The 23620-nt window shown below is 35.8% G+C and overlaps 1 non-coding gene across 1 annotated transcript; it reads right to left on the reverse strand.

Annotated features, from left to right (window-relative positions):
* Positions 1 to 12427: 12427 nt before the first annotated feature.
* Positions 12428 to 12543, reverse strand: LOC149791057 (U5 spliceosomal RNA). Its single transcript, XR_016424053.1, has one exon. It is a non-coding gene; the product is annotated as a U5 spliceosomal RNA (small nuclear RNA).
* Between the last annotated feature and the right edge of the window lie 11077 nt (positions 12544 to 23620).

A 23620-nucleotide genomic window follows, 5' to 3' on the forward strand; every position in this document is an offset into this window, starting at 1 on the left:
TACCAACCCGATTTCATCTTGTGACAAATGGTAATTGCGCCATTAGTTTGTACTTTTGCCGATATATTGTTGTATAGGAATTCCATCCACTGTTTATAAATCGGTCCAAAATTAAAACTTTGATGATTTCAATTATGTCTATAAAAAAATCAACCCTATCGAAAGCCTTCTCTTAATATGTTAAGCTGATCGCTCTGGTGTCCTTTTTGTCCTCAATACAGTATATAATGATTATGATTGATAAGGTGTTGTCTAGAATATTTTCTCATCACCTCCGCATGATTGATTTATGTTAATTATATTGTTAAGTTTAGTGGTGGTTCTATTGGCCAGTATTTTATTTAGTACTTTATAATATGTGATCAGTTGAGTGATTCGTCGCCAATTTCTTAATTCATATGCATTTCATTTGTTTTTGTAAATTAGCGTAATTAGTCATTGTTTCATGCTTGGGGACATCTCCTTTTGTTTGAAGATTTCCTTGAAGATCTTGCATAGTCCTGGTGCTAAAGGTTTCTGGAAAGTCTCCTAGAATTCAGCGGTTGGGCCGTCTAGTCCCGGGGATTTTTCCTTGTTTAGTTGGTTAATTGCATTTATTATTTCTTGTTCCGTGATGGGTTTTTCGCATAGGTCTGTATTCTCCTGGCTTAGTTTCGGAAAGTTTACATTTTCCATGTAATGTGTGATATTTGTTGCTGGTATTCTTTGTCCTTGGTATAGATTTGCATAAAACGTATGTATATAGTCTAGTATTTCTGTTTTATGTTTATTAGACTTTTTCTCCTTTTATTTCTCTGATGCTTCGTTCCAACCCTTTTCTAATATCCTCTTTTCTATTTAGGAGCCTCCCTTCTTTGTAAATGTAATGCAATTTACCCGCTCTGACTCTATTTCCAATCTCTTCTTTTCCTTTCAGTGTTTGTAGGACGCTTTGTGCCGTTTGTATAGCTTCGTTTGTGGATTCAGGGTGGTGGATAATGTAATGACATTCCCACTCAATGTACATTTTGGTTTTTGCTGTGGAGAGTGCATATGATTGGGAGATTTTCTTTCATGGCCTTTTTTATGTGTTCCCATTCCTCTATTATATTATTGTAGTATCGTGGTTGGTCAAAATATGAGCAAATTCCTGCTGATAAGTTTCCAACTGTAGTAATTGATTGTTTAATTTCCATTGTCCCCTTCCCCACATGTGTGGGTTTCGGGTTTTAATTACCACTGAAATAGCATTATGGTCAGTTAGTTTAAAAGGTAGCATTTCAGAGTCTATAATTTCCTTGTTTTTGTCATTTACGTACATTCTGTCTAGTCTTTAGGCTCCGTTGTTTGTGTAGTGATATGTAAATTGATTCCCTTTTGAATTTTTTAATCTGTATGTATCCATTAGTGAATGTTACTTTATCAGGTTGGATAAGGTGGGGGCAAGTTCTTTATCAAATTCATACATTCCTCCCTTCCGGTCTAAGTCTGATATAATTAAAGTCATCAGCTACCAACATGTGTTCGAGGTTGAATTCTCTTAGGTATTCTTGTAGGGTTTGGTAGTAGTGTCTCCTATGTGTTTTATTTCCTGGTGCATATATGTTAATTATGTGTATGTTGTTAATGAATATGTGTAATACCCTACCCTTTATTGTGTCGGGTATGTTGCAATTTTTCCATTTATTAATTTTTATGTTCTTATTTAATATAAAATCTATCCCCGATCTTGGGTTAATTAGATCTTTTTGTACTATGAGTGTAGCATCCAAATTGTTTTCCAGGTATTGTATTACTTGAATGTTTATGTCGTGTATTTCCCGTAAGAGGATAATGTGATAATCTCGTGCAAATTTTAAGATTTTAAAATTTTTTTATTTTTTTTTAAATTAGTTTTATTGTTGCTTTATCATGGTTTAGTTCATTACAATTTAGAGATAGAATGCGTAGTACTTGCTCCATTTCAATATAAAACTTATATAAGGGTTAATGAGTGTTTATTCCGGATTATGAGCTGTGGTATTGGTTGTGAATGGTGGGTTGTTAGCGGTTATGGTTTTCGGTTGGTGTTTTAGTTATTGTTTTGTAATATGTAGGTGTAGTGTTTTTGTGTTCCATGTTTGGGTGATTGTTTTCTTTATGTGCTTGGTTGACAGTTCTGCTTCTTGTTGTTGGTGCAGCTTCTTGTTCTTGTGCGGGCATACGAGTTTTGCTGGTTGTTGCACGCTGATTTCGTGTGAGGTTGCTTTTGGCGTTTATGGTGGGGTCTGATATCGGCTGTTTTTCTCTTTGTTGCTCCTTGTTATGGTTTTTTATTTTTGTTTTTGTCTTGGTTTCATTAATTTCTGATTGCTTGTTTTCCTGTTCATTCTTTTGTTTCGTGGTTCTACAGTTTGGTAATCTGTTTCGGTCACAGTTTCCTTGTCTGTTTTGGGTTGCGGTGTATTCTGTTTATCTTCTAGAGCTATTTCGTCTTCATTTTGTATGGTTTCTTCTTCTGTTGTTGGAGTTGCTGGGGGCTGGGTTTGGTTTGCGTTGACGGTTCCCTGTTCCGGTTCCGGTTCCGGTTCGTGGTCTGAGTCATCATCAGCGTCAGAGATTTGTCCAATTATGTCATCAGTGGTCGTCACGGCCGCCGCATTTGTAGCTTGTCTATTTGTTTCGCAATATTCTCTTCAGACTTGGTCCTTTTTTCCGCAAACGAAACAGGGTATTGTAACTTTTCACCCCGGGTACCACGAGTGTAGCATGAACGCATGCACTTTTAAAAAAAATCCGGTACTTTGTCCACCTCTGCAGCATCAGTTTGTACAATTCGTTTGCCAGTCTTCACTGTCAGAAACCTCCGCAATGTCTCCCATCTGATCTTGTACGTCCCGAGTGCCAATCTGGTCTTTATGCCCTCCTTGAGCAGGTCCATCGGAAACTCACTGGGGTATCTGATAATGTGTATGTTAATTTTTAGGCTTGAAAAAAAAAACAGTAACACAAGAAAGATTGAAAACAACATGCTTTGAAAAAATATAATAATTTATTTTCCTGGACAAATTCTATAAAAATGAAGAAAAAACATGAACTTACGGTTTTAAGAATCTAATCCAAACATAATCCAAGAATAATCCACCAACGAAATGTTTTAATGATTTAAAGTTCGAGTCCCGAAGAAGAATCCAATATGGAAGACGATGGCGTATGCTGTAATATGTAATGTTGAAGTCTATAGTTCCTTGTAGAAACAAGAAATATCACTCCGGTTTCGGAAATCTGAATAAATGTTTATAAAAGCTGTCCTTGTTCAACCATTTGACATGAGCACACGTATTTTCCAGGAAAAACAAAGAATTAATTCTTTTGAATCAAAGTAATTTGAAATAACTCCAAACAGCACCACATACAAATTCCAGTGTAACAACCCAACTAACACTGAGAATATCTCTCCAAAATAAAGGTTATTTCGTATTCTAAAATGATCATGTTCCAGAACCTCGTAGAAATTATGTACTTGTTAAAGATTTTCTCGTGTGTGACCGCGACTACTATCTTTTCTGTCTACGGTAAATTGTCTTGAATCATTACTCGAATACCTCCACAGCATTATACAATTACAACTTGCGCAATGATTATTCTGCTGCTGTTTTAACTCAATAATAAATTCAACATCAAGATCAAAGTCGCGATTATTTTTTTTATCAGATTGTTTGTATCCGATTAATTTTTTTCTTATTATATCATCATCAATGACGTTGAATTTATTAACGATTTCAGGAATTGCAATTCTACGTAATTGAGATATTTTTCTGACCCTCGATACCGCTAAATAGACTAAATTTGACCACTCGATGTGATCGTCTACAATCCAGACTCGTGTATCAGAAATAGTTAATCCCTGAGACGAGTGGATCGTCATAGCGTATCCCAATACCCATGGAGATTTGTCAGCGCGTAATGCATCTTCGACCACACTGATATCAACGGCGACAATATCATTTAATACGAGATTTTGATTCTCAGTCTGTCCTGGAATATCAACATTAATATTCTGTTTTCGTGTACCTGATGGTCTATAACACAACGGTACGGGTAATTCTGAATATTTTTCTTTATGCAACTGAAATAACTGCTGTGTAAATCGTCTCTGATTATTTTTCTGCTTGCTACTATCAAATCGTTGGGTCTCCATAAATTTAAAAAATCACTCATTGAGGTCTCTGAGATCACTCCACGTATTATTTCACACTGAATTTTGTTTGATTGTAATCTGATTAATTTTTTAAATTCCTTTAAATTTGCATCGAGGGCTCTATGATCATCATCTATTTCTTCGTAATAATCAACGAAATTTTTTAACCAATTATGTGGAGATGGTCCAACAAAAGGCGGCGGTTGACCATGATCGCCACACATTATTATAGCGGTATTTTTCGTCAACAACCAATCAAGAAACGTTTTTAATGTATCCAATGACACCGTACATATCTCGTCCCAAATAATTATTTTAGGTATATATTTTTCTCCCATTCGTTCAGGAGTCCATGTATCCCCGCGCCACCGAAAGAAACTATGATACGTACACGATTGTACTTGCCGTTGTTTCGTCTCGCGTGCCAGTCTATGTGTGGGTGTCAGCACGATCATATCTGAATTTCTAAAAACATTAATTGCTCGAGTCGTTTTGCCGCATCCACCAGGTCCATTGACATATACTGTCTTATGTCTAGTTATTGGATCACTCAACGATGGCGCTTTCGACATTTCTGATATTTTATTACCCCTACGATAAAAATGTCTCATCGGAACATCTGCTGATTCTGTATAATTGTGTAATATTTCCTTTTTTATTCTCCATGAACTCCATCGTTCATCATTACTTGTAAATTTCATAACAGACTCTAAATATTTACTCGAAATATAAAACGAATCTGTTGCGACTCTGACTGCGGTCTCAGAAAATCTATTAATCATCGATAATAAATTTATAGAAAAATAAGTCAACATGGAAGATCTTAGATGAGTATGCTGTGGGGAGACATCATTTATGTAACTAACGATCGTACCCAATTTTGTTTCGTCGGATAAATAAACACTTTCTCGATTTACAAATATATCTTTCGCTGTTGTATCAGCAATTATTAAATCGTACTCGGCATCATCTAGAATTAATCGTGCGTGATGTCTTTTATGATCATATGCACCACCTTGAGTAAATTTACCTATAATTTTTCTACCTAGATCTTTTGCGGTTTTGAGTTTAATCTCAAGAATTTTAGAAGCTTCTTTGATTTAAAATTTCTACTCGTTTAATAATTTCTTCACGCGTAGATGTCAAATCAGACAAATATTCCCGAAAACTATCACGTAAATTGTCTAGTTGTTCTTCGTGATCTGAATTTATGATATGAATGACATTATTGATATTCATATCGTAAAATGAATTACCGCCATCAACGTAAAAGCCAATAGTACTCACCGGTTTTATCGACACGAAATTGATCCCGTTTATCCCATAACCATTTTTCTATGTTCCACCAGAAACTTGTATAATTCATTTTAATATTATGATGAAAACTTTTCGATGATGTAAAATCATCCCGAGTTGGTTCTGGTGGTCCTTCATACACGGGGGGAGGGGGGGGGCATCCGGCCAACCTAGTACGGATCTTATCGTTGACTGATAAATATCAACGACGTAATCAGGAGAATGTATCTCAACCGCCGAGGACAGCGTCGGTTCATGAACGTTAATCGATATTTTTGCTTCTTTTCCGGTTATTGATTTTATTCTACGTTGAAATTCCTCATTGATTTGTTCGATCTCATAACTACCAGTGGGTATTCCAACATCTATCCAGTCAGGAGTACCATCTGGTTTGTTCTTGTTAGCAAATACAAGCAAATTATTTGCTGGTGCACCATTAAATGATTTTGATCTGATATTTGGCCAGTTGTAATATACCCGTAATTGAGCTAATGCTATTTCTTTTACTGGAATTGCAGTAGGAAAATTAATACTAAATTCAGGATCAGATGAACTTACCGAGATCATCGTTATCTTTGACAGAGTTGTATTAGTCACGATCTGCTGGAGTAATTCCGTCATTATTAGTACTTGTATCTTTAATACCGATACCTTCGTGATATATTTTAGTCATCATTGAAAACTCAAAATCAGATATAATTCCATCGCTGAGACTCACTGATAACAACGAGGACAATTTCGAGTATGCTACCGTCGTTGTGTGTAATCTTATCATGTAATCGGATAATTTTTCATTCATGCAAGTACATATTTTTTTGTGATGATATTGAGCACACCTGCAATAGTTGTTGCTGCTGAAATACAAATAGTTACGGCTACTGGTGCCATCATTGTCACCGCTGATAATATAACACCGGTTCCAGCAACAACAGCGGATACTGAATAAACAATCACATCAACGATAACTAATCGTCGTCGATATTTATTTACATTTACTGTATTTTGTTCGACTTGATCTTTTAGCGCCGCCTGCCATTCACGCGCTTGATTGTATCTGTATTGTGCACCGTCCATATATTTTTATGCAGTAACCAATTGAGGTGTTTCAGCTACAAATTCCAAACACCACCAGTAAGATGTTGCGGTTAATTTCTTATCATCCGCTTCCAGGATAAATATTTCTTCGGTTCCGCTATTTAATATAACAGATACAACCCAGGAAAACCTATATGTTGAATGACGCCATGGAAACGTTGTAAATATTTCAAATTTTGCAGCACTGAACACAGACAGCCTGTACACGCCAGTGACTGTTGCGGTATATTTGATGGTTTTATTTTTCTGCGACCATGTTGCAAATCCCGATGATACTGTATATACGATGTTTCTGATATGCCCAGGAGTTATTCCGGCTTGAATTTTAATCAAATTGGTTTTATTAACGATCTCAGGAATCTCCGCTACGACGTTTTGCAGTGTTTGTTTGATCGTGTCTAGGTTAGTTTTGACATCAGCGAGTTTCATGTCAACGACAAACGGAGTGCCGAAGAATTCTTCTGCGGTTCTTTGATGGTTTCTGAGAAATCTTGCAAAAGCGCCCACGTGAACGTCATACTCGGCCCGCAGCGTGGATAATTTACCATCTACGGTGTCGACGTATAGTTTGTTTGCGACGTCGTTGTCAGATTTTGGAGTTGTTACAGCTACTATTTTATTTCCGTTCATGCTGAGTTCACCCGTCATTGTGTCACCGGTATTTTTGACGCGATTAGCAACACTTGCTGTAATTTGATCTCTGATGGTTGTAAACGATATACTTGAATCCCTGATTTTGCCGCTGTCAGTAAACACAGGAATATTATCCGTAACTGCACCGAGTACTCGTCGAACTATATCATTCCATCTGATATTGCTCGTTTTTAGTTTACCATATCGATCTTGAAAAATAACAACCTCATCTGGATCAACTTCAGCCAGGTTCATAATATCAGCAAGTTCATCTTTAGTCGCATACTTCGACAGATCAACATCGCCGGATTTTATTTTCTTACTGGTAGAAGATCTTCTTCCGTAAATATCAACCATTATATTTTAAGATCCAAGAGCTGTTTAAAACGCTTTACGCGCAACGAATCGGTTGCTTGTATAATCATGCACGACTTTATGTGGTGGTTTGGATGATTTTGATATAGCGTCGAGTACATTACCTGACGGCCACATATTGGCGGATCTGTCATTGTTTCTGTGGGTAGCGTTGAATACCAAACTTTACAACCAGAGGTTCTTGCGTGAAGTGGTGCGATATACTTGATATATTCAACAGGTGGAGCTAACCCGTACGAATCAGAATAAACGATTCCACGTGGATCAACCGCGTATGATACCCAATGAGAACCAGGTCCGGAACGTTCGTCGAGATTAATAATACCTGTTTCAAGTTTATTCGGTTGTTTTGGTAATTGATCTCGCATGAAAACACCTCTAAAGGCTTTTATTTTTAATTTTTTAGCAGCATCAAGTAAATCAAAATTTGATGCTGGAACATCTAACGTGGAAGCCTCAGACCTCTTCCCCAGCGAGATCCCGGTAATCTTAGACCACGTCCCTGTTTTTTGTATCCCTTTCCTGTTGCTTTCTTTAGAGCCATTCCAGCAGCTGTTCCAACAGCACCTGACGCGGCTGCTTTTGCTACGGCTGGAGCGACAGCAGCTATTAACGCTGGAATAGCCGCAAGAAGTGGAAATATACCACCTGTTTTTACCATGTCCTTGATGGCGCTCGGAGAAAGATGAAATTGAACTCCGGTTTTTGATTCTAGGGCTTTATTGAAATGTTTAATCTGATTATTTGTCAACGATAATTTGTTTGGACCACCACCAATCTGATCTCGTTTTAGTGACATTTTAGTTCCGTATTTGCTGGTGGTTTTTGATTGAAGTTTTTTGACCTGACCGGGAGTCAGAGTAACATTAACATGACCATACGACATTTTTATATAAAATATATTTTTCTAAATAATTAAAGATTTTCCACTGGTGCATCAACGACTCTCATTCGACCACTACCGCCTTCAAGTAGCATGGCTTTATCGCTGAGTATGACCGCGATTGCTCTGTAGAAGGCACCACCACCTGGCGGGTTAGTAACACGAGCTCGAAAGTGTATATCAACGACAGATTGTTTGGATAAATCAAGATGTTCCAGTGAAAAATAATAAATCGGATATAGATTTGTAAAATCTAGTTGTGATATTTGCAAACCAGTATCTATATTTTGATCACGTCCCATGAATGACATTAAACGATGATATGCACGCGCTACGTGATTTTGATCAAAATTTAATAATATATCTTCAGCTGGTTCTTGATGTCCATTTATCCGCAAGGAAACTTCATTAACTCCAAGGTTGTCAAATATCATGTGTGAACGTTCTTGATTATTCGTCCGAGCATTATCTTGCAGCGCAATAAAAATATGTCGCGGTGCAGAAACACCTTGTTGTGATGCTATATGCCATGTGAATAAACCATTAACATTACTTTGAATAGCATCTGTGGTTACTGTTAACCATGATAGCAATGATTTACCGCCTTGATCCATAAAAGAAATTAATTTTTGTTCTTCAGTAATAGATGGAGTCATTACTGGCATCCACAATGAAAGTTTTGATATATTTACTTTACCATCAGCAACACCAGCACCTCGCCAGATTGCATCACTATCATCACCTTTTCTTACGAGCACAACTGTGTGCTTAGCTCCAAAGATGACCTTTCTAACATTTCTGCAAAATCCAAATATGTGAGATAATGGAATTGCACATGAAAAATTTCTATCATTTCCTGACAACGCTGCTCGGCGTGTTGCAAACCCTAAGTTGTAAGTCGCATTAACACTTTTTATAATATCAAAATCAGCACCTGGTCTGTTTGCGTGTTCAAAATCAACTGGTTGTGGATCAACTGCAGTATTTCGTGGTGCCAGTAACTTAGTATATTGAACTAATCAGCGTGGTTAGTAATATCCTTGGCAAACATCATTGTTGGACCGGCTGATCTTGTGTAATCATCAGAATATCTCGCTAGACCAATTATATTATTGTTGTAGCAACATCGACATCCTTCTGAATTGATTCAATATTTTTTCCATCAATCATGTATGTGGGGCTATCAAACAACGCCATAATCCCGTTGTTGACAAAACCAACTCGTGCATTGGCAGCATGTGGCGTATTAGCTACAACATTCGTTACAAGTCTACCTTCTACTTCAATAAACGCCTCAGCGGGCAAGAAATATCTACTTGTATCATGAACCTGTAATTTTATTCTCCCCCGCTGATTTGGTTGTCTTGCGTCATAGGAATAAAATTGATAATCACGTACAGATTCATACTTAAGGACAGGTGCCTCCATATCAAACGCTGTGTCTGTTTCACGCTTGAACATTTTATTATAATTACCATTTCTCCAAATGATGATCTAAATCATCGTCGACGAAGACCGCTTCCTGCTATTAAATTTGCTGTTATATTTCTTTCTGCTTCTTCAGATAATTCTGCTAATTTTTTATTTGCAGCCTGATTTATTATTTTACTTACGTCTGCGGACATAATTTCAGTACTTGCCAGTTTCACTGGTGGTTGTTGTTTTCGTCGTAATAATCGTGCTAGTCTTTCTTTGATTGCCGAAAACGCCATACCAGCAACATTGACAATTGCTCCAGGTGCTTTATCACGAACAACATCGATAGCTTTCATCGATAATTGTTTTGCAACGGGTGCTACTTTTGGAGCCATCTTTGTGAATAATCCCTGTATAACATCACCAAGTCCATCTCCGTAAGCAGCTTTATAGATTGGTAATCGTGAGTTCACCGCTCTGACCTGCACAGGTTTGCGATGATTATTATGTATGATCATCTTATGTTATTTGCTATTTATCTAACAATTAGTCATCAACAAGTTCATCGATAAGTTCTCGGTAAACTCCGATATCCATGATACCACCTTGAAATAATCGCCGACAAATATCAGCTGCTTCATTAATTATTTCTTGTGAATTATTTCCAGCACGTTTTCCTCCTACGAGAACTTCTAACCGTGACACATCATGAATGATATTATCAGGACAAACAAAATTACCTCCGAAACCAGTAGCTCCTTCTTCCTTACCTGGTGAGTATAATCCTTTCATTCGTCTAATTTCATCCAATTCCAGATCTTCCCTTTCCCTTTGTTTTCTTGCTTGTTCAATTCTTTTAAGTTTTGACATCAACCTTTGCTGCGGTGAAGAAGATTGTTGTTGTTCTATTTGTTGCAGAGGTGGAGGAAGTTGATACGAAAGTTTTTGCTGGGCGAGTTGTTCTTGTTTTAGTTGTTTCAGTCTCTCTCTATAAAGTCTTTTTACTTCTTCATTAATAATTTCATATTCTTGACCTCTAGCTTGTTTTTTGTTGTAATATACGCGATATATATATTTAATAAGATTATCATCATTTACTTTTTCATGATGGGGCTTTAAAATACTAGATTTATTAAATATAATATTTAATATTGCTTCGGGTAATTGTTCTTTTTTAGTATTTCTAATTTCTTCAACAACCCCTTTCCTAAATTTTGCAATCAATTCTACGTTTTTTTCTGCTAGTTCGGGTTCAGGTGTATGTTCTTTTCTCACGTCGGCGACTTCAGTACGAAGTTTTCCAATACCTTCAAGTATTTCCTCACCAACAGGTGGAGGTTGAGCCGCAGCTATTTCCCTGGCTATGCCAGGTGGAAGATCTCGTAAAATCTTCTTTGTCTGTTTAGTTCTTCTTGCTATTTTTTCAGTGTGTTCTGCTGTTTGTTTTGGTACCGGAAGATCTTCTTTGATGACAGCTGTAACTTGTTCAGTAGCTGCAGTGACGGGTTTAAACAGTTTTTTAGTTTCTTCTTCGTACTCAACTTGTGCTTCTTGCTGCGCTTGTAGATTTTTTCTAAATGAATCTCGCACGGGAAGAAATTTTTTAATTGCTTCTAATCGTTCTCGTGCTATTCTTGCAGTATGAGATTGATATATTTTTAATATAACAATTTTTTAATTAATAGCAGCAGAGAGGGTCTTGTCTACAATTCTGTTTGGGACAAACAATAATCGTAGACGTGGTATTGACCTCTATGAAGGGTCACTATTTTTTTTGTCTAAAAACAAGGGTGACCATTCCCCTAAGTGGTCTGTTCACCCTCTCTGCTGCTGTTTTTATGTACAAATTTAATGCCACAATCAGCGACCTAGTATAAAAAAAAATAATACACAAGTGAGGTCAAAAAGGTCCATATTTTTAGATACCATTAATAAAACAAAGCATCAGAATACTATTGACTTGACCAGAGAAGTCAATGTTAGTTCATAGCAGAAGAAGTTAATGCACCCCAACTCCTATTTTATACATGCATTTTTCACATCCAAAGGCCATTTTTGACAGCATGTGGTGCTCACAGTGCAAACGCAAGCTCTTTCCAAGATAAGAATTTTGAAAAACATTGTCTACTAAATGGTTTGATTCAGAACAGTTGTCATCCAAACCGTTTTTGAGATACTCTACTTGCTTTAAACCCACGTGTCTACTGCTATGGGAGGCTAACTCCTCTTCCTAGCCGACTATTGGTATTCCACTATCAACATACTGCATGGAAGGTGTACATGCCTGACATAAATTTCAAAAACAACACAAGCCCGAAACACGTAGTTCACATATATATCCATATCTATAAATAGTAAACAATTCTAGCTGAAAACGTCGCACCAAAGCCTTAAGTTAAAATATTTGCCAGGGGCCAATTAGCGAAAGTGCACCCTGCCACCTTTGGTCCGTACTATCCCACCCTTTCAAACCAGGGTGGATTTTCGTCTCTTCTCCGATTGGTTGTTAACACCTCATAGCATTTCTACCGGACTTATTGTATCATGTTTTATTCTTTATTGTACAAAGTACCTCACGAAAGTGAGGCTTCAAATAATGGTCTATAGACTCATTGAATGTTCCTCTCCACGGTAATCTTTAGTAAAAGGCGAAAGATTAATACGATGTGAAGAGAAACCAGAGTAAAGTAACATCAGTTTTAAAAACCTTATGAATAGAAATATTTTAATAAATAAAAGCTGTTCTCACGCAAAAAATAAAACATGATATAAGTTTCAATAAGATAAATGTTACTTTTTAAAAAAGAATTTAAAAAGTTCTCATTGTTAAGTATTGTTTATGTGTATAGTGCTGTCTATTGGGAAAATAAGTATAATTTATTAGTATTTATTAACTTTGATTTATAACTAACAGGGGAGGTAATAAGATGACATTTTAAAGGGACGTAATCCCTGGTGAGTATATAAAAATAAACACCTACTTGTAATCATACTTTTCATAGTTAATACTGGTACCGATACATACCATCTTTTACACGATTTAAGTTTGTTGTAAAGCATTACTCTTAAGTTAGCGCTTATGGCTTTTTATGCTATACATTGTGTTTTCGTCTCATTCCTATTGATGTAGGTATTGATGTTGCTTTATGCAGACTTAAAAGTCCCTTAGTGGTTTAAAACGGGTGGGTGGGGTGTATGATCAGGTAAAAAAGGATTGGTTTAGTGTGTAGTGGGGGAGATATGGTGGGTGAGTGTTGTCAGCTAATAGTGTACTGATGGCGAACTAATTAGGTCTCCGATGCTTGTGTATGTAATCTGATCCTGTGGGTAGGCATGAGCTTTGCCTGGCTGCCTAGGTAGATTTGCTGTTTTTGTAAGGGGAGGGGGAGAAAAGGAGAATTGTGGAGACATAATTAATCGTTTTAGTTACAGTTATTTATGTTAGCCTTATGTTTTTTTCTTCTATTCAGATCCATAGTGTTGTATGTATAGTCGTGATGTGATGTGATGTGATTTTGAATTTTAACGTAGCTTTAACAATTTTTCAGTCATATCGCTACGATGTCTGCAATGTTGCAGTTTATAGTGATGTCTAGCACTGGAGCATCATGCCGCAGACATGTAGCATGATGTCCCACCCAGTCACATTATCCTGACACCAGACCGACCAGTCCTAACACTAACCTCTTAATGCTGAACGCCAAGCGAGGCAGCTGTTAGTACCATTTTTTAAGTCTCAGGTATGACTCGGCCGGGTGTATGTATAGTCGGTTATTTCTATGTACTACTGAGTGTTGAAATTTAGTTATAAAATTGTGTGCCTGTGTGTTTCATTTGTTTTGTTTATTGATGTAATATATTGTGTGCCTTATTTTAAAGATATAGGTATACATAATTCTGCGCCTATTCTATACTGTTTCATTGTGTTTGTTTAGTCGATATTCTGTCGGGGTTTTCTAAAATTAAAGAAATGGGGAGGGGTTAGTGTTTGGGAAGCCTGGTCAATTTATCCTTGTTAGTGGCTCCCTCTGGTGCTTCCGGATTTTCTCTACCTGGGGTTGTCTGAGTTTGTGCTGTTACTCTTCGTTCTTCCAGAGTGGGGATGATGTCGCTTATAATCATCTCCGTTAGGTATGTGACAAAGTGGCGAAGATCATCGATCCCCCACCAATTACCTAATTTGTATAAAGGAAATACACCGACATCCACATAAGCAAATTCCCGCATGAAATTCCTCTGGAGGTTTGCAAGGAGGGATTCGAACAAAGGCTAACAATTAAAGCCAATAACATCAAAAGGGACACATACAAAGCTTTTCCGGAACTCACAAACGGTAAAATCATTGTCCAAATAGATTCCAAGGATGCGACACAAGTACCCGAATTCTTTAAAATTTACGGAATAACGGTATACAATTGGTTTTATAATTGTCACCTAACTAGACCTTGTGCTACCTGTAAACAAACAGGACACTACATGGGGAAATGCCCACAAAAAACGAACCAAACAGGCACGAATGACACACATACAACACCAACATATGCACAAGCTGTGCAGAACAAAAAACAAACACTCAAGAAGGAACAGACACAGAAGATTACACACAGACAGAATCAGAGGAGGAGGAGATGGAGATCACTCCCTTACTGAGAAACAGAACACCATCCACCTCGCCCACACATACTGATACAGAGTCTCTAGAAAACACACAAACCTTCACAAATTCAACAATTAACACAATGGAACCGGAAGAAACTCTACCCAAACAACTAGTGCATGACATAACACAGACTACATCAATTGTAGAAACAAAATATGCACAACCAAGCTTAGCAACGACTGCTAAAAAAAAAACAAGAAGAAAAGAAAAGCAAACACTCCTAGAGCAAACTTGTCCAAGAAAAAAACAACTTGACACACTAAATAAGGGTACGTTAAGTACCAAGATTGGCAAAAACATTTTCCAGGATTTATCAATCCAACAGTTAACCCCACTGGAATCTCAACTTCCATGTGAACACAGTATAGTGACTCAAACATCAACTATCACTACGACCCAACCACAAAAAGAACTGGGACTAGAAATACCAGAAGGTGCCAAAACAACTCAAAAGACGTACAAAAACCTATCAATACAACCAATAACGTTTACCATAATCCAACCACAAATGGAAACAACAAACACACAAAACGGATAAAAAACAACAACAGCAACCCCCAACTTGTAAGTACACCGGTAACAAAAGAGGACACTACCAAGGAAAAAGAAAAACAAAAACCACAAACACTACGTACCAGTCCCAGGAAAAATAAAAGCATAAATGGATACTCAAAATCCCAAAACTCAAAACCTAAACACAACAATCAACACAACCCAAGACAAATAATATTATGTATCATATCCTACAACTAAGTATTTTACAACACTCCCCCCAAAAATGGAGAAGAAATCAGTTTTTAACATAATATATGTCAATACAAATGGTTTAGATACAATTAAAGCTAATCAAATTATCAAAATTGCAGCAAAGTATGATTTTACATGTTTACAAGAAATTCATCACTTATCTAATAAAACTATCAAATATATAGAAGACCAACTGGATGCTCTTTTCATAACAAACATCAATAGAAAAGAAATCTACTCGGGAGTAGGAATAATAATCAACAAAAAAATGGATACACCAACTATTTTTGCAGGAAGATTATTTCATATAACTATCAATAATCTACACATAATTAATATTTATGCACCTGCCAAAAAAACATCAAAGATTAGAATTTTACAATAACCTTGATGAATATCTTCAACCAATAGGAATAGAAAATACATTAATAATAGGAGACTTCAACAATGTAACAGATGAAATTGACAAAACAAATGGTTTAACCCAACATGACAAAAGATTCCAAAAACACATGAAAGATTTTATCTTAACTCACAATTTAATTGATACATATAGACATAAATACCCAAACAAAAGAGAATATACATATAACTTTAGAAACACAAATTCAAGTTCTAGGATTTATAGAGCCTATATTAATAAAAATATAATTAATAATCTGATAGACAGTAAAATATTAAATAACAAAATAGCAGACCACAACATAATAGAAATCACAATTGAAGTAGGAAAACCAAATAAATGGGGAAAAGGTACACGGAAAATGAACAATTTCATATTAGAATTCCCAAAATACCAACAAGAAATTGAAAATATATTAAATTTCGACCAACAATTCTGATATTATCTATGGGGAAAAATCAAAAAAGATATAACCAATACTACAAAAAAATATGGAAAAATGATTCAACAAAATAATAAATTGATAGGAGATAAATGTAAGAAAATAATAGAGGACATAAATTCGTTAGAAATAGAAATACAAACCGCACAAAAAGAATTACAGAAAATAGAAGATTACAAAACACAAGGTAACAAAATAAGGGCAGGCAAATATGATGCCCTATATAAAACAGGGAAAAACATCTACGCTAAAGAAGAAATTAGGAAAGCAACTGAAAGGAACATCACACAATTAAAAAATAATGATCAAATTATTCATGGTAAAAAACCTATCTTGGACTATATACATGAATATTACAAAAATCTGAATGAATCCCAAAACATAAATGAGGAAAAAACAAACAATACTTAGAAAAAATAAATTTACCTAAAATAAATGAAGAAACGAAAAAAAACGTGTGATGATCTTACTAAGGAACAGGAAATTACACAAGCCATTGAACAGCTTGACATAAATAAATCGCCCGGATCCGATGGGATAACGTCACACAAGCCATTGAACAGATTGATATAAATAAATAGCCCGGATCCGATGGGAAAACGTCACACAAGCCATTGAACAGCTTGATATAAATAAATAGCCCGGATCCGATGGGAAAACGTCACACAAGCCATTGAACAGCTTAATATAAATAAATCGCCCGGATCCGATGGGATAACGGCGGAATTCTATAAAAAATTCAAACTCCAATTAGCTCCAATCTTGGAGACCAATATCTTTATTAAACATTGACTATAAAATTATGAGTAAAATACTGGCCAACAGAGTTAAAGATAGTATGGAAGAAATAATCAATCACCACTAAACCTGTGGAGGAAAAAACAGGAAGATACTAAATAACACATTATCCATTAAAACAATGTTAGATTATATGGAAGACAGAAATATAGGTGGAGCCCTTATGTGAAGTGGCACATTTTATGTCGATCTAACAAGAATACATTAGTTGAGACCAGACAACCATTAATTAGATTTATTGAGACAGGCGCGTATCATATCGCCATACTACCGTGTACGGTAATGTCCTTTAGAGGGAGAATTCCGTTCTTAATTAAACATTTGTTTATACAGCAGCCAGGCGGACAATTTAGGACAAGGAAAGCTTCATTTTCATGGTAAAGTTGTCACAAATTGAGAGAACGCAGAAACTCTGTTACTCAAACTACCAGGTCAAGTTGACCCTGACTTTGGCGCCTCTGGAAAAAGGCGGCAGAGATATTTGATTCTGATTGGTTGCGTTAAATGAGAGGGCGTGTTCCAACACAAAATTTCATAGGTTTTAATATCGCCCGCATCGAATTTTAATCAGTCTAAGCTTTTCCTACAAGAGGAGATCCAAAGGTTACGACTCCTGGAATTTGCAAGAAATTTCCGTAAAACTGCTGTCCAAAAAGGGGACGATTGTCGAAAGGAACCGACGAACTAATCTACCGATTAGAGGGAGGAACGTTGAAAGCAAAGGTAGTGTGACAATTCCATGTAATTTGTTGATGCCATATATAATGCTTTGTTGAAATTATTTATTTGCATCTGCATGAATCTTTTTTCTACATTTGTGTAATAATTTGCATTATGAAGTATAACTGTGTTGAGTTTATGCATAGGAAGTTGTACGTTAATCTTCTTTAGATAAATTTGACGAATTATTTGAATTTGTCGTCTTGTTTGCATAAGAATTATGTACTAAGAATTTAATACATTATATTAGTTAATATGATTACAAGAATCCGTGTGAATTCGCCGAATTTAGAAGATTTCACGTATGATTAAGAATAAGTGTGTATTGACGGAAATGATCTAGTAATTGATTGATGCGATGTATCCTATTTATTCGCTGTGTAAATTGAGGCTGGCTCAGAACCCCAGGCCTCGCGTATGTGTTAATGTGTAAGGTCAAGGCGTAACGAATTAGCCATTTGACTAACTAGGGTCATTATAGGACATGTGGAGTCGATTGATAGCCTTAGCGTCTGTTTAGCACTGATAGTGAAATCTGATAACGAGGGAGAATAATGAAGAATTAACCGTTTCATAAATAACGGGAAATTTAAGTTGTCTCTATTTGTATTTATTTAAAAGGGAGAAAATAGCTCCAGAGACGTATGGAACGAATGAGGTGATGTTATTCTGAGACCTATACGGAGAAGCATAGAGAAGAGTGCAGTGAGACATATAATCCTGTGACGCAACCCTGCGACGTATATTAATCTCTGAAGAAGTATTCTGAGAATATCCTGAGACGGATGGTAGAAAGTATCATCCTGAGATCCAAGGGTCTGAACAGCGACAGAGGAAGCAAAAACAGACTGAGGACGAGCAGGTTATGAAATCGTACAAGACGTTGACCTCGATTGTTCACTCGATCCTATGATGAACTAAATCTATCAGTAACAGATCGACTATCTTATTTTAATCTATTTGCGTTTTCTTTGTATTTCGGTGAAAGTTAAATTTCTAAAAGCAGAGTACATTCCTGATGTAATGAATTTTCACAGTGTTTGTATGTAATTGATTAAATTGATTGTTTACATGTACGGGGGCTCGTGTTGGTTTGTTCTATATACCTGCTTAGATCTCTATCTATTCCACCTATAAGTTTCACCACTTATATGTATATTTACTCGAACCGGGCAATAACATCGAGGGCGGTCAACCCCTAGATAACGAAAACCAAATACGGAGGGACAATCACTCCCCCCGTGTAACACCTTATCTTGATTGATCAGGAAAAAGCCTTTGATAGAAAAGAAATTAATTATATAATACATGTACTAAAAAAAAATATGGGTTTGGAGAAGATTTTATTAATTGGATCCAAAAACTTTATAATAATATCAGCTCACAGGTACAAACAAATGGGGCAAAAACAAAACCATTTAAAATTAATAGATCAGTAAGACAGGGATGTCCCATTTCTATGTTACTCTATGTACTTAGCATTGAAGTATTGCATAATGCTATACAACAAGATCAAAATATTCATGGTATTAACATACCAAATATGAATGAACAATGCAAAACTTTCCAACATGCAGATGACTGTAATAATATAATAACCAATAAATCATCATGTCTGATTAATCAATACAAAAATTTTAGTGAAGCTACTGGATCCCAAATAAACGATAACAAAACAGAAATACTATTAATAAGCCAGTGGGAGGATAATCCACAAGGATTTCCAACTGCACAAATTAGACATCAGGTAAAAGCACTTGGTGTGATGTTTGGAAAAGATAGTAAAATGATAATTTTTTTACACATAAAGCAAACTCTAGAAAAATACATAAATATATGGACTGATAGAAATCTGAATTTCACTCATAAAATACAAATAGCAAAAACATATTTATACAACTCTATATGGTACCTTTTCGACAATATAGAGTTTGAAAAATTATACTTAGATAAAACTGAATCAATTATTATAAAATTTCTCTGGAAAAGGATACACAAATTATCTATTAAAAAACACTACATAAAGGATATGAGCAAGGTGGACAAGGTCTACCAAATCTAGTCAATAAACAACAAGCTAATATAATCTCAAGATTGAATATGTTAGATCCCCAACCATTATTTTATTGGCAGGGCCTATATATATACTGGGTCGGAAAACAAATAAAACTACAACAAAATAGAAATTTTAATTTTTCTATTAAACCAACACCTAGATGTACATATAAAATTAATATGACAATTAGGAAATTTAAAGAACATGCAAATATGTGGCAAATATTGAAAAACCATTAATCGAGAAACAAATAAACGAAATAACACATTCGGATCCTAATAAAATATAAATTCAAGTACCTAATGTAGATTGGCTTAAAGTGTGGAAACACTGTAAGGAAATAAAAGAACCAAATAAATATGGTAATATTTATCTATATCTCCATAATGCACGGTGGACACAAGAATACGCATATAGAAGAAACATAATTCACTCTTTACCTAAATGTTTATTATGTAATACTGCTACGGATAGGAAAGAACACATAATATTAGAATGTACACATTTAAATAATGAGAGAACTGAAGTAATAAATCAAATAACCAACAATTTAGGTAATTTTAATCCACTAAACTTACTATATACAGCATATATTAATGATAAAAAAAACCATACCAAATAGTTATTAATTTCATTTACTATGCAATTAATGAAAGAAATAGTAAAATATAGAGCACTGAAGCTGAATAATATATGGAAAACCAATTGGCTAGTTAAACATACCAGATATTAACATTAATTCTACTTTTACAATAAGAAAGCTTCCTCCTGGAGAGCCTATAGGCTAGTGACAACACCAGGAGAGAGAGAAGAACGTGTTTGCTTGCAAACAAGGAATTAGTATTATAAAACCAAGTGGCTACCACGTGACCGCTCTATAATGAGGAACAAACAGACATTCTCTTCTAACATACATGAAGGATAGATACTACGACTGCGGATAACTTTGTCCGCCGTTGTAGCTTCATTGACTAGTACAAAAGGAATCAATAACCTTGTATAGCAGATTTGACCTACATCATTATAAGCTGTGGCGGGGCTCCAAGAGGGACATATCATATCTGATTCTTTAACAAGACCCCTCAGGACTCCTCCACATCCAACTCAAACCAAACAAATATGATTGAATGCAAAATTTCAATTTATCATTTCATATGAAGAATCTAGTAGAGGGATCAAAACAGGAGATCACCATGATCCCCTAAAGGGGCCTGCATAGATTCCTATACTATAATAAATGGGAAAACATTTTCCTGTAATTTAATTTAACCTCAAATTTCAAATTATAAATAAGGGCGGGATGCCATATGAGAGATCATATAAGTGACACCCGAAAGGGACTCATAATTGCTCCCCCTCCCTTATATCTTAAATACATAAATACAAATTATTTAATTTTAGAACATTGTGACTTGAAGATTTATATATAAATAAAGAAGAGGCATGGGATGGAAAATCATACGAGAAATGATACCCGAAAGGGAATTTATCCGTTACCCTCTTCCTTATAATTAAATACAATAAAATTGAATATAACCACCAAAAAAATATTAAAAAAATAAAATTATGAAAATTCTCATTAAGATACTGTTAATTTAACTTTAAAATTATAACTTGAGAATGAGATATCACAGTTTAATAGAACTTTCAAATTTGGAAAGTAATTGAAATAGATGAACAATGAATGTGACAGAGAGTTCATCTCAGACGTTTATTAAAGTTACTGATGATGGAATCTCTGCCACAGTTGTATAACCATCTTATTCCAAATTCAACTCACTAAAACGTTCCATATAAATGAAGAAGCCTGATGTAATACCAGCGACGTCCAGACGGATTCAAACGGACCTTTTCCACCTGGACATAGAACCAATTATTCCATTACAGAGAATCCCGCTGTTTGTTGGCAGAAAACGCTCGATTCAAACTATAAATTGATCAGTCGCGCCATGCGGCAATGTTGCCAAGGGTCAATCCATGAAAATGGGTCCAAAGAAAAAATTTCCCCAGTGGCATCCACTGAAATCCGTTATAAAGGAAAATACTACACAACTGAATTCATTGAGCATACTAAGACCTATCACAGGTATATACGTTCTATGAACCAAACCAAACTGACTCAACCGAAATAGAATCCAATGAATAAGTAATACTACATAACGTATAAACAACGATTAGACGTACAAAGTACTACGGTACTACGGTACATCAATCAAAACTTAATACATCTCAATTCCCTGTTTGACATACGGGGAAGGGAGAATTACCCCTAATTAAGATATACGCACTAAAAATGTGCCAATATTAGAAATTAAAAAAATAAAAATAAAAAAAAATCTAAAATCAAATCATATACAGTATGCTGTGGCATACTACCCCCCCCCCCACACACACACACACCACATACAAACATACAAACATATATACACATTTATTATTCTTACATACTTACTTAAGAAAAGACTGGAACCATTTGATATAGATAAGCCAATATAAAAAATACATACGTGAAAAAAAGAAGAAAACAGAAGGGAGAAAACGACCATAAAATAATAATAAATGGGACTAAATGACTCTGGCAAAGTCAACTAAATAAAAAACATAATAAAAGGATAAAGGGGGAGGAAACTGGCCCATGACATTAACATGTCAATGGGGCAATAGTACGACCCTAAATCGGAAGTCCAAACTTATGGAACTCGGACCTCTAAAAGTCCTAATGGAGGCTGGAAAGTACATAAGCTTTTGGCTTCATGGGATTTTAAAAAAATTACAAATATGATGATAAAAAAGAAATTAACCCTGCAAAATTTATAATTAACATTATTGTTTTTATACAATGAACATATACAGATGTATTATGGGAGGACAGGGTCAACCCACACTAAATACACTTTTAGATATAATCAGGGTATCACAACGAAGTTCTAACCAGCTCTATGTGCTGGGATGGGGCTAAGATGTGTCAACAATAGTCAATTTAAACAGAGCGCGTGATAGAGTGAGAGAATACCTGGCTTCGGCGGCGTGTGTGACGATTCGCAGTTATCGGCCTTTGTGGTGCCTGTTGATGAAATCCGATCGCTTTGGGGGAGATTCTGTAAGTTCTCTGCTTCGAAAGATTAAAAGAAGGCGAAAGAGAAACCATGAGTACCGAAAACAAATTGTACAGATTGATGCAACAGCTGTAAAAACCACAAGAATCGAAGGTTTTAAACTCTAAGCTATATTTCGATCAGGCAACTCCACAAACCAAACGTATCAGAAAAATGATCAGAGAAATGAAGGATCCGCCAGCCCTACTACCCCCTCCCCCTCCTAATTCCAACCCCAAAAACACAACCAACGGTATCGGAAACCCCGATACCACCACAACAACCCAAGAAAACACCATCACAACCTACACAAACATGCAACAACATAAACACAGTCTCCGGACCACCACCACCCAGCAGCCCACGTTCCCTGAGCCCAATACGCAAACAACAAAAGCAACCAAACCAGATATTAACAGAAACAACCAACCACCCACCCAAGGGAAACAACAATAGCATAATAAGGCTCAAATAGATAACCGCAAGATAAAGTAAATTATTTTGCACCGCTAATTTAACCACATAATCAGAGAAACCATAATCAACCAAAAATGGAACGAACACTCAAGATAGTATCATTAAACGCAAATGGAATAGATTTCAAAAAAGCTAAAATTTTGATTAAACTAGCTCACCCATATGATATTATCTGTATTCAAGAAATCCATAACCCCCATACAAAAGGTGATTAACTTTATAGAAGACCAACTAAACGCTATATTTCTAGTGCAAAAATATTTCACCAGCTATAGTTCGAGAATCGGAATAATCATCAATCAACCTGTCATGGACGCTAACTGGAAGCAACACCGCCTGAACTGCGCGGCAGGCTGCTTCCGTTA

This window comes from Sinohyriopsis cumingii, chromosome 10 (assembly GCF_028554795.1).
Source record: "Sinohyriopsis cumingii isolate HCF-2022 chromosome 10, ASM2855479v2, whole genome shotgun sequence".
NCBI classification, from domain to species: Eukaryota; Metazoa; Mollusca; class Bivalvia; order Unionida; family Unionidae; genus Sinohyriopsis; species Sinohyriopsis cumingii.